This window comes from Gossypium hirsutum, chromosome A08 (genome assembly GCF_007990345.1).
Source record: "Gossypium hirsutum isolate 1008001.06 chromosome A08, Gossypium_hirsutum_v2.1, whole genome shotgun sequence".
Taxonomy (NCBI): Eukaryota; Viridiplantae; Streptophyta; class Magnoliopsida; order Malvales; family Malvaceae; genus Gossypium; species Gossypium hirsutum.
This window is the reverse complement of record NC_053431.1, coordinates 30,082,262-30,096,114: the sequence shown is the minus strand read 5'-3', so window position 1 is coordinate 30,096,114 and position 13,853 is coordinate 30,082,262.

The following is a 13,853-nucleotide window of genomic DNA, read 5'->3' as shown; positions in this document are numbered from 1 at the left end:
GTATCCCAACCCGTGAGTTTGCCCATGTGGGTATTCGAAATAGGGCCACACGACCATGTGCCAAACTGTGTGTGCATTCGATGTTGGGTTACACGGTCGTGTCTCTAACCTTGTGAAAATTGCACCTGAAACAATAATGACACATGGTCGTGTAGGGTGGTAATGTTGGCACACGGCTGTGTGGCAACCAGTGTCCCAAGCCGTGTGCAGCATAAGTTGCCCTTAAAACAAGCCATTTCAAAACCAAGTCTTGCACACCAAGATACACCAATTCCACAAACATTCACATGACCAAAACACACTTCAACCCCACTTAAAACATACCAATTCTATAAACCTATAAGACTAACCAATGTGCCCTCATTGACACTACATTTCAACTATCAATTAAAGATTCATACCATTCATCCATTCAAACATAAAAAAAAATCTTCATCACAACTTGATACCATATAATAGCATAAGCACCATTTCAACTTGACTTGATCACGCATTGCCAAAATAACCAAAAGTTACAATTCATAAACTTAACTTTACATAAATAGTCATTAACAACCTAAGTTCAAATTATGTTCAAACATTCATAAAATAAACATCCTATATACATGCCACATATAACCACTAACCAAGACTTCAAAATCTATCGATGATAGTTGATGATATGTGTGAGCTCTGACGATCCGATCAACACGCTCCAAAACTTCAAAATCTACAGAAAATAATAACAAAGTAAGTATGTGTATTACTTAGTAAGTTTCCACAATTTAACATATAAATTACCAAACTCATTTAAATGGTATTTGCACATAAAAAATAACCTCAACCTTATCACAACATAGTCCGACAATTTCATATCTATAACATTTAATTGTACAGATAATCGAAATTCATATCAATTAACTTTTGTTCTTCTGATAGATATTTGTAAAAGTAGTCAAATACATGAGTCCAGAAATAGATAATGCTCGTAAGAGCTAATCAGATACAGGTTAAATATGTCAAGTTACCTGTCCAGGCTAAACAATTGATAACACACACAAACTAGCCTAGCCAGGGCTAGGTATACATGTGAAACGAAAATGGATTACTTGATCACATGTACATCTGAGTCCGCAACACATGCAGGAACTCAATCTATATCAGAAATTTAGACAGAAATGTCATGTAAGAATCTTTTACTGGATCCATCAAAATTATTCTAGAAATTCAATATAATTAACATAGATCCATTTGATTCAGCAATTTCAAAAATATATATAAACATCAATAACAATTTTAATCATGTATTATAACCAAAATAACTATAGAAACTTACTGAATTATGATAACAAGACGACTACTCGATGATCTTCTCCTTTCCACGATTTATAACTGATCCACTCGTTTCTTGATAATGCATTGAAGACAACCTAGCCGAACCAAGCTCCTTCAATGGTGATTTTTTTTCTCCTTCAATTTTGGTATTAAGAAAAGAAAGATGATAGTTCTTTCTTTTGTTTAATTTGACTATTAACTTAATTACCTTTTTGCCCTTAAAAATTACCCAAATTTTTAAAAATTAACAACCATTACTGTCCACTACAATTAATAATGGTCTAATTACCATATAAGACCAACAATTCTAGTATTTTAAGCTATATGTCACTTTTAACTAAAAACCACTAACTTTTTCAACTTTTACTATTTAGTCTTTTATACCTAATTACCTGACTAAACACTAAAAATTTCTTAATCAAACTCGAATATTACATCATAAATTCCCTATAAATATTAAATAATCAATAAAACATTGAATTACTAGCTGAAATTGTGGTCTCAAAACCACTGTTCTCGACACCACTGAAAAATGGGATGTTACAAATCTCCCCCTAAAAGAATTGTCGTCCTCAAAAATCTTACCAGAGAATAGCTATTTCAATTCCGTCATGACGCCACAATACTTGATGATGATCCACTTAGCTAACTAAAATCACGACAAAGGCAAGCGCACCTATCGAATAATAGTTTAGCTATGGTGAGTAGGGAATATCGTATCCACGAGGACTAAAAGTACTAGTACTTACTATCTTTCTATTATCTAGCTGGTAAATTGAAGAAGTTTGTCTTAAATCTAAAATTGTCCAATTACTAAGGACGCAACAGAGAATAAGTAAGAAAATAATCGAATAAACCAATGAGAGAGACAATACCCAGAAAAGAATCCACCTAGGCTTCACTTATTATTCTGCAATTGAATTAAATGATTTATTCACTTGCCTTGATCCATAGAAATCCCTAAATTATATTAATATCTCTTTCGAGACTGACTCTAGGTTGATTAATTGAAATCTCTTTCTATTTAAAACCCCTATTGTCGCATTAACTCTATTTATGGATTCCTCTATTAGATTTGACTCTAATCTAGTAGATTTATGTCGTCCTATTTCTAGGATTGCATGCAACTCCACTCAATTATGCCAGATCTACTATTAAACAGGGACTTTTGCTCCATTGAATTAAGCACATCAATCATGAATTAATATCCTGGAAACATTGAAACATGGAATTAAGATCAAGAAATCAAGTATTTATCATGTAATTCAGAAAATTAAATAAAAAGATCCATCATAGGTTTCATCTTCCCTAGGTATCTAGGGAATTTAGTTCAAACTTTGGAAGGAAAGCATCTCAAAATTAGGAAAACTACAAAACATAAAGAAACCCAAAAACTTCTAAAGAAGTTGACTGGAGATATTCAATCTTGAAGGAGATCTTGCTTCTGAGTTGATTTGGACGGCGTTCTTCGAGTAATTTTTTTGTTCTTCTCTTTGTGGTCCCCTTTAGTCCTCTTCTAATATGTATTTATAAATTTTAGAATGCTCAGAAACCTTAAAAATTTGGTTTTTTTTGCGTAAAGAGAAGCAGGGTATGAAATCGACACGGGTGGCACATGGGCGTGTGGCCAGCCCATGTGGAAATGTCCAGGCTGTGTGGATCCTAGAAATAGCTCTTTTTGCTCAATTTTGGCTCGTTTTTGGTCCTTTCGCTTCCCTATGCTCACCTAAGTGTAGAAACGTGAATTTAAAGGATTAGGAGCATCAAATTCACTAATTCACATAATAAATCATCCAAATCAAGAATTGGATTAAAAACATGTTACTCTTATGGCTTATAAAATATCCCCACACTTAAGTGTTTGCCTGTCCTCAAGCAAAATCTTCAACTTACAATTAAAATTTATCTTTCTCAACTTGTAATTCTCTTCAATAATGTTTTGTCATAATTCATAAATAATCATACATTGATAGTTCGACTAGAAGACCACTAAAGATTCAAACAATCTAAGTCGAACATTTTTAAAGCATGAAAACATAGGTATTTCCCCTTTTCTAAGTAATTACCTTTAATTCAAAATCGACAAGAATTGACATCCTCACTAAAGAATCACTCAAATCACTCAAACTGTTTAAGGTTCAAGAATACGCACTCAATAGTCAAACATGAAAAGTTATTACCATAGGCTTGCATAAATCAAATCTCCACCACTATAAAATGAGATGATACACAAATCAAAAGGTCTTTAAGAGGTTGTAATGGGGCTGAGGTTAAAGGTGTGGAGAAAGGCTGAAAAAGAGGGTTAGAATCGAGATTGAATTGATAATTTGCCAAACTAGAAAAATAAACCAATGTTGAATAATTACATCAATTGAAAACTTATCAAGAATAATACGAGCTTCTTCTCAAAATATGAATTTAACTATTCAAGCTCAATTAATAAAGAACTAGTAATAATCAACATATATGTATATATATAAATATTTTTCTTTTTCTTTCTTTTTTTTTTGAGAACAATGGATAATAAGAAATAATTTAACAACTGAAACAAAAGAACATAGTTGGGCAACTAACCAAGTCAAATCTCGACTAAAAGGAGGTTAATAAAACGGTAACAATTCTTAACGAAAAAAATTAGTTATGGGTTAACATTAATGGTGTAATATCCCGAATTAGGGCCTAATCAGAATAGTGATTTTGTGACCACAAATCTGAGATAGAAATAATTATTTTATAACTATTTTGAGGTTTATGATATGATTGCATGATTGTGTGAAATTTTCGTGACGAAATTCTATGCATAAAGTGCTTAACTTGAAATTAGGGACTAAATCGAATAATTTGCAAAACTTGCATTCTAGAAGTTTTTAGTATGAAATTGCTTTGGAATATTAATGAGGAGGTCTTAAAAAGAATTTGACCAATTTCTAAGTTTATGGACAAAAATTGGACATGGATGGAATTTTTGAAAGTTTAATAAGGAAGGGCATTTTGGTCATTTGGATATTAAATGAAATAAAATGGGAAAAATAACACAAAAATGATCATCTTCTCCATAAGTTGCTGCCAAATTTTTCTCTGCACCATAGATAGGGTTTCAACACTTTTAAGCCTTGATTGTAAGTGATTTCTATGCCCGTTTTTAATGTTCTTTACATTTTTGAAATCTTCATAGCTCGGTTTAACTGTTTCTACCAATATTTTGAGCTAGGGTTTATATTTAAAATTTTACCCATGGATGATATGTATGAATTTTGATGTTTTATGGTAGAATATGAAGTTTGAGATTGTGTTAAACAACTTTTGCTTAGTGATTTTTCGTAAAAACGAGTAAAATGACATAATCGGTAAAAATACCTAATATTCATAAGTACATGTTAGAGTGTGAATTTGATGTTGCTATAGAAGGGAAAAATGATCAGCATGTCATAAAACATAAGAAAATAGGATGAGGTTTAATTTACGAGACTTGGGGCAAAAGTGTAAATATGTGAAAGTTTAAGGGCAAAATGGTAATTTTACCGAAGTTCGTATTAAGGGCTGTTTTGATGAATGTGTGTATTAAATAAATTAATTTGGTATTATAGATCAAGAGAAAAGATATTCGAGTCGAGATCGAAGGAAAAATAAAGTTTACGAGGAATAGGCTTGACTATTCTCATTTTGTATCGAGGTAAGTTCATATGTAAATATTGTAATATAACCATTATTTTAAATCATTTAATGCAATTTATACGATATTATGATTGTTATCATGCAATTCTATGCTTTGTGGTCATTGTTGGACAACATGCAAAAATTTTATGAATTATGTGAAAAAATGTGAAAGACTACCGAAGTATCGTCATGGGTATTCCAAGGAGAATGGTAAAGGAGTACGAACGAGGAAAGTCCCGTTGGACCTTAGGAATAGATTCGGATATTTGGGCATCCGAACTTGTTGAGTTGAGTTCGAGTTCATTTATGGATGCAAACGTCTGAACTCGTTGAGTTGAGTCCGAGTTCGTGAGATGTAACTAGGCATTCGAGCTCGTTGAGTTGAGTTCGAGTTCACTTATGGCTGCGAACATCCGAACTTGTTGAGTTGAGTCCGAGTTCATGATATGTAACTAGGCATCCAAGCTCGTTGAGTTGGGTTCGAGTTCACCTATGAATGGGAACGCCCGAGCTCGTTGAGTTGAGTCTGAGTTCACTTATGGGCGGGTTACATGGTAGCTTGGCTACATATGTGGCACTTATGTGCAAACTTTCCATGTATCTGATTTATATTCCGATGTGTTCAACGGGTAAAATTCTAGTGAAATGGAAGAATACTCAAGATGCAAGTGACATATTGGTAAGTGTTGTGGAATGGGCACTTTGGATAGGTATGTACTTAACCCTCGGGTTGAGACTTGATACGACAACAATAATGTAGTAAGACGATGAATGATGAATAGAAATGTGATATATGTTTTGGTGATATTATGCTAATGTTGGTTGGTATAATTGCTTTGTTAAGTTATTTGTTATTTGCATGTGAACTTACTAAGCATTTATGCTTACTCCTTCCCTTCCATTCCTTGTAGTTTTGACAAGCCGATTTGGAGATCAGGACGGTCGGAGGCACGCTCACACTATCAACGGACCATCTCGGTATGGTGGCTTGCATATTTTGGGAATATGGCATGTATAGCATTATAATCCTTTTGTGTATATAATCTTATGATGTAGCTCATGGATGGCATGGAAATGTTTTAAAATAATTAGCTATTGGAATGGCTAATCAAGTTTATATATGATAACATGTATGCTTTATGTCTTAACTAAACCATGAAAATCCTTGGAAAGGTAAAATTGGCCACAAAACAGAATCAGACAACAGCAGTGACATGAATTTGAAAAATCATTAAAAATAGTAGAAATGGAATTAAAGGATGAATAAGTTATGAAATAAAATCTTGATGAGTTTAATTTCATATGGATGGAACAAAACAGGTAAATGAGTTATATTTTATGAGATATTTAAGTTTTGGTGGAACAGGGTTATATTGGTCTCTAAATCCCCTGTTGTGAATTTAAAAATTCACCATAAATTGTAAAAAAATAATTAGAAGTCATATTTTATATGTATAGATTCCTTATTTAGTCTAGTTTTATGATAAATAAACGGCATAATCATTGAAACTTTGTACATAGAGATATCTGATTCGAAATACACAGGGGTCAGAGTAGTCGAACCCTAAAATAGGGGAGACTTTAATCAATAAACTGTACTAATTAGCTCAACCAAAAATTCTATAAAAAAATTAGTAGATATATATATGAGTCTAGTTTTAGGGAAAATTTATGGATCTTAATTTCTAGTTTCAGAACTCGAGATATGAATTTTTAAGCGACTGTGATGCAGCTATCCAGCTTGTCTGGAAATTCTAAAATAAATTGTTTAAGCTGTTTAATTAATGAATTAAGTTTAGTAACACCTCGTACTCGACTCCGACGACGGTCTCGGGTACGGGGGTGTTACAAATGGGTAGATCAAGAAATGGTGCTTTAGGCTCAAAGGGGTTCACTAAGGGTTAATTATGTAGGTAGGCTTTTTATGGGATAAGTGGGTTAAAATCTAAGTGCCTTTATCATCTCAGTATATCAAATCAAAGGTGTGGTCTCGACATGAATAATTGAAGCAAGTTCTAGAATAACAATTCAATATTGACATACACATAACCAATAATAAAATGAGCAAGAAAAGTGTATGCTCTAAAGGCTCAAAATCTCACAAAAAGTTATGGTTTTTTTATGTCAATCTGGCAAATCTCTAACTTCAAGATAATATCACAATTCAGGGAAACAACCTAAAAACATTTTAATTCTAAAAATAGACTTATCATGCTTGATTCTCTCATGTCTTAAAGTTTAAACAATCAATGCACAAATATATATGAATTTAATCTACAACATATTAATGATATTCACAAATCGATAATAATTCATTCTAATAGTAATACGAGAAAATTACTTGAACATAAGACATAATTTAGTGATTTTCTAATAATCATATAAATAACCTCCCACACTTAAGATGTACATTGTCCTCAATGTACAAACCAAAATAATCACAGTAAAAATAAAATATCATAAGAGAGGGAGAGAATTGAAACTACCTTGAATATTAGATGAAATATCCAGAATAGTGAAAAGTAGAATTGTAGTCAAATCTAAATGTAACTTATGATTCCGAGCAACTTATAAGAAAATAAACACAAATAGTAAAGAAGATTAAGGGTGTGACATCCCGAAATAGGGCCTAAACAGAATAGTGGTTGCGAAACAACAAATCTGAGGTAGAAAAATTTATTTATTATCATTTTAAGGTCTATGGCATTATTGCATGATTGTGTGAAAATTTCGTTTAGAAATTTTATCGATAGAGGGTCCAATTTGATATTTAGGACTAAATTGCAAAAGTTGTAAAATGTGTGTTCTAGTTCACAAAGGTACTAAGTAATTGTGAGTAATGGGTTTTTAAAGTGGAGGTCCTTGGATAGTAATTAGACCATTATACCAGTTTGGACAAAAATACCTAAAGGAAGATAAAACACCATAGTTTTTAATTAAGGACATTTTGGTCATTTAGTTATTAAAATGAATTAAAAACAAAATTAAAAGCCAATTTTTGTCCATATTCAACCCCTTGGCTGAATTTCACATGAATAAGACATATTTAGGGTTTTTCAAGCTTCCAAGCTCAATTTTAAGTCCGTTTTAGCCCCGTTTTTAATGTTCTTTACGTTTTTGGAGTCCTGGTAACTTGATTAAGCTTATTCTAGCAATAATTTAACCTAGGGTTTATATTTGGAAAATACCCATAGGTGAAATGTGTTTATTTTGATGTTTTATGGTAGAATATGAAGCTTGAAATTGTGTTAAACAACTTTTGCTAAGCGATTTTATGTGAAAACAAGTAAAACGACATAATCGATAAAAATACCTAATGTTCATAAGTACATGTTAGAGTTAGAATTTGATGTTGCCGTAGAAGAGAAAAATGATCAGCATGTCATAAAACATAAGAAAATAGGATGAAGTTTAATTTCTGAGCCTTGGGGAAAAAGTGTAAATATGTAAAAGTTTAGGGGCAAAAATGTAATTTTGCCAAAGTTTGAGTCAAGGTCTGTTTTAATAAATGTGAGTATTAATTAAGCTAAATTTTTTATTATGGATCAAGAAGAACAAAATCCAGAGTTAGACCAGGGAAAGTAAAAGATAGTTGACTAAATCGATATAGTTGATCGTATTTTGTTTCGAGGTAAGTTTGCGGTAAATAAATGCAATATTCTCTTATTTATGTTAATGTTGTTAATTTACAGCATGTGTATATTTATTTTATGAAATTATTCAAAGAATACTCAAGCATGAATTGACAGAGAAGTAATTTCAGAAAGTCCAGGTTGAATATTAGGAATATATAGGATACAAATGTCATGACATTAGGATTTAAGGATACCATGTAAGACCATGCCAAGGCATGGCAATTGGTAAGGTTTCTAAGGCAAGGATATCATGTAAGACCATGTCAAGACATGGCATTGATAAGTTTCTATAAGGCAAAGGTCCCATGTAAGACCATGCCAAGGCATGGCATTGGTGAGTTCATAAGGCAAGGATACCATGTAAGACCTTGTCGAGACATGGCAATGGTAAGTTTCGAAAGGATACCACGTAAGACCATGACAAGTCATGGCAATGGTAAGGTACCCGTGTATTCTTAGTTTCCAAGTGGTTCAATGGGAAAATTTAAAGAGAATATCAAGTTAAGGTAAGGTAAGACGAGTTATACTAAAAAGGTAAGACAAGTTCATGCTAGAAGAGCAAAGGTAAGTATATAATGTTCATGTATGCTTGATAAGGAAAAAGGTAAGTGAAATGTATTAATAAATTTGATTAAGTAAGTAAGTATTTAAGTAATTGAGTAAGTGAAGAAGTTTAAAATATGTCTATGACAATTAATGAAGATACATTAAGTAGTATCATGCCAAGTAGTAAGATAATTCTTATGAAAGTTGTTATTTATTTGCATGCAAACTTACTAAAATTAATGCTTACCCCCTTTATTTTCCTTCTTTTTATAGTTTTGTCAATCTAACTCGGGGATCGTAAAGTACGTCGGAGGTCCGAGCACACTATCACAAGGATTATTTTGGTATAGCTAGACGTTTCATTTTGAGTATGGCATGTATAACATCATAGCCATTTTGTGTGTATGATCTTATGATATGGCTAATGACTGGTATTTAAATGCTTGATAATTATTAGCTATTGGAATGACTAATCAAAGATATGTTTGGTGTTATGTATGCCTAAATGCTAGTTATTCCATGGAAATCATGAAAAAGGTGAAATTAGCTTTAAAACAGTATCGGACAGCAATAATGATGTGAATTTGAAAAATCACTAAAAATAGTAGAATTGGATTTAGATAGTTAATGAGATATATAATTAAATCTTATTGAGTCTATTTTTATATGAAAGAAATAGAGTAAATAAAGGAGTTGTATTTTATGAGATATTTAAATTTTGGTGAGACAGGGTCACAGTGATTTCTGAATCCTTTGTTCTGAATTTAGAAATTCACTAAAAATTGTAAAAAAAAAATTAGGAGTTATACTTTATATGTGTAGATTCCTCATTGAGTCTACTTTTAATAGAAATAAAAGGCATGGTTATTTAAATTTTGTATAGGGAGAAGATTAATTCGTAGTGAACAGAGGTCAGAGTAGCCGAACACTAAAACAGGGGAAACTTTAACTAATAAACTGTACTAATTGGCTAGACCAAAAATTCTGAAAAAAATAGTAAGAAGATATATAAGTCTAGTTTCAGATAAAATTTATGGATTTGAATTTTGAGTTTCGTAACTCGAGTTATGATTTATTTAGTGACTATGACATAGATGGACAGTTTATTTATGAAAGATGAAATAAATTGTTTTGATTTGTTTAAGTGATTGGAAAATTTTTATTGATTCCAATTTGTTCTCGAACCATTTCAATTTCATGTTTTAGGGTCTCGAGGACCCTTTTTAGGGACATAATGAATGAATGAAACATATTAATTTTAAAAGCAAATTTTTATGCCCCAAATTAGTAAGCTAAGTCTGGTAACGCCTCATGCTCGACTCCGGCGACGGTCTCGGGTAAGGGTTGTTACAAAGGGGTTATAACTTGATTAGAAAAAACCATATATATTTCAAAAGATTATAATGAAAATAAGTCAAGGAAAATAATAAAAAAAAAGCAACTAAAAAAATTGAAAAGAAAGATAAACAAATAAAACAAAATAATAATAATAAACTCAATGATACCAATTGTAATAATAATAGTAAAAAAATACTAAAAAAATAGAAATAGCTAAAAAAATTAAAATTAAAATTAATTTAAAATATAAGTATAAGAATAATAAATAAAATAAAATAAATTAGTAAAATAAATAATAAATAATAAAACAAATAATAAATAAAATAAAATAAAATAAAAATGGGGGTGATTAACTTAGTTTTCATATGGCCAGGGACACACCTATGTGTCCAGGCCATGTTGTGTCCCGGCCATGTGGGTCACACGGCCATGTGCCAAACCATGTGTGTTTTCCTTCGCTTCCCCCATGCCCATGTGAGATCCCACATGCCCGTGTGGCGAGGCCGTGTGGGTCACATGGCCATGCCGCCAGGCCATGTAACTCACTGTCGATTACCTTATTTCACACACGGCCTGTGACACGTCCATGTGTCCAGGCCATGTGCTCCACACACCCATGTGTCTAGGCTGTGTGGGTAAAAAACACATTTTTTTAGGATTTTAAAAATTAATTAATTTTAAAAAAATATCATGAAATAAAGTTAAGAAAATTAGCAGTGTTAACACTCGGGTTGCCTCCCGAGAAGCTCTTTTTTGAAGTCTAAGCTCGACTTACCTCTTATTCGCACGTTCATGGTGGTTCGCGGAGTTGAAACTCCTTTTTCTTGCTATCAATTCTATTATCAAAATAAGGTTTGAGTCGAATACTATTTACCTTGAAAGTGCCTAAATTAGAATGAGTTACCTCGACTGTACCGTATAGGAAGACATTAAATACTGTGAAAAGAGTTGCTCTGTTTGCATTAAACTCTGCAGTGGCGATTCAAGGGTCTGTTTTGTCCAACAGTACCTGTAACATCCAAAAATAGGGCCTAAACGGAATAGTGGTTGCGAAACCACAAATCTGAGATAGAAAAGTTTATTCCGATTAATTTTTATAATTTACCGAGTGATTAGATGCATGTGTTAAAGTATCGATGAAAAATTTTATAGATAGCATGCTTAATTTACCTACTAGGGCTTAATTGCAAAAGTTGATAAATATGAGTTTTAGATGCTAAAGGATTAAATTGAAGAGTATAATTGAAGTAGAGGTCCTTAAATGGTAATTAGACCATTAGGTTTTCATGGACAAAAATGGACATACACAGATAAAAATAACTAAAGTTTTAATGAAGGGTATTTTAGTCATTTGGTAATTAAAAGATTAAAAAAGGGAAAAAGATGGCAAAATATGCCCATCTTCTTCATTAGGCCAAAATTTTAAGGGTTTTTCATAGCTAGGGTTTTGTCAAGCTTCCAAGCTTCATAGTAAGTGATTCCAAGCCCTGTTTTTAATGTTCTTATGATATGATTAAAGAATGGTATGGTTATTGCTAGAATGGTATGTGAATACTTGGTAATGATTAGCTTATGATATAGCTAAATAAGAACATGTTTTGGTATTATGTATTCCTAAATGAGGTTTGATGCAAAGAAATTATGGAGTAAGAGTTGGTCATGGAATAGTTAGGAAATGGAAGCAGTGACGTGGTCTAAAAATTTTAGAAATATAATTAAATGGTGAATGAGATATAGAATTAAATATTATTGAGCCTATTTTCATAGGAAAGAAACAGAGCAAGCAAAGGAAGTCTATATTCTGAGATATTTAAAATTTTTTAAGACTGGTTCAGAGTGACATCGTGATCCCCTGTTCCAACTTTGGAAAATAACTAGAAATTGTAAAAAAAAGAATCATAAGTCATAGTTTATATTTATAGATTCCTTAGTGAGTCTATTTTCATTAGAAACAAATGTAAATGTTATTCGATTTCTATATAATGAAATAATTGATTTTTAGTGAAGAGAGGTCAGGTCCACTAAACTGCAAAATAAGGAAACATTTAATGAATAAACTGTACTAATTGGGCAAACAAAAAATTATGGAAATATTATGGTAAGAAGATATATGAGTCTAGTTTCAGGGAAAATTTACGGATTTAAATTTTGAGTTTCGTAACTCAAGTTATAATTAATTTAGTTACTATTATGCAGATGTACAGTTTTATTATAAATAGTGAAATAAATTGTTTTGATTTGTGTAAGTAATGGGAAAATTTTTAATGTTCCCAGTTTGGTCCTGAACCGTTCCAATTGCATGTTTTAGGGCCTTGAGGGCCCTTTTTAGGGATTAATTGGATGAATGTGAGCGAATTAATACTTTTTTTAAAAAGTAAAATTTTTTTATGCCCCAAACAGGTAAGATAAGTCTGGTAACGCCTCATGCTCGACTCCGGTGACGGTCTCGGGTAAGGGGTGTTACAGTACCTGGTTTCTAACATTAAATTGGTTCATTCCATCCTTAAGCTCGTCATGGAGTCACTTAAAATTTGCATCATGTATTCTCGGTTTCTTCTTCACATGTGACCGCCATTCATCTAGTTCATCGATTTGTAGCCTAATTCGTTCTTCATAAGTTGTTCTATTTTTGTCGCATGAGCTAGAACGTGGCTCTATCTCACTTTTCTGCGGAGTTTCCTGCAAAAAATGTTAAGCCAAAAGGTTACTCATATTAACAAAATTCTTATAATCAACTCGATCATTAGATATCTTAGCAGAATCACGAGCTTGGAGTTTAATCGTGTTATCACCTACACGAAGTATGAGTTCACCTATACCAACATCAATAATAGTTATAGCAGTTGCTAAAAAGAGTCGTCCTAAAATTAAAGGTACATCACTTCCCTCATCCATGTCTAAAACAACAAAATCAACTGGGAATATGAATTTATCAATTTTAACAAGAACGTCTTCAACAATGCCCCTAGGAAATCTAATAGTTCTATCTGCCAATTGAATACTCATATTAGTTTGTTTGGGTTTCCCAAGACCTAGTTGTTTAAATATTTTATAGGGCATGAAATTAATACTCGCCCCTAAATCAGCTAAAGAATTATTAACATTTGAACTACCAATTAAACAATGAATAGTAAAACTCCCTGGATCTTTCAATTTGTTAGGAGTTTATTCTACAAGATAGCTGAGCAAATTGCTTTTAGCTCCATATGCGACGAATCATCCAACTTCCATTTGTTTGCCAAAAGCTCTTTTAAAAATTTTGTTGAATTGGGCATCTGCGAAAGGGTTTCAATAAACGGTAAGTTGATATGTAACTTTTTAAGAAGTTTAAGAAATTTACCAAATTGTTCGTTTGTGTGGTCT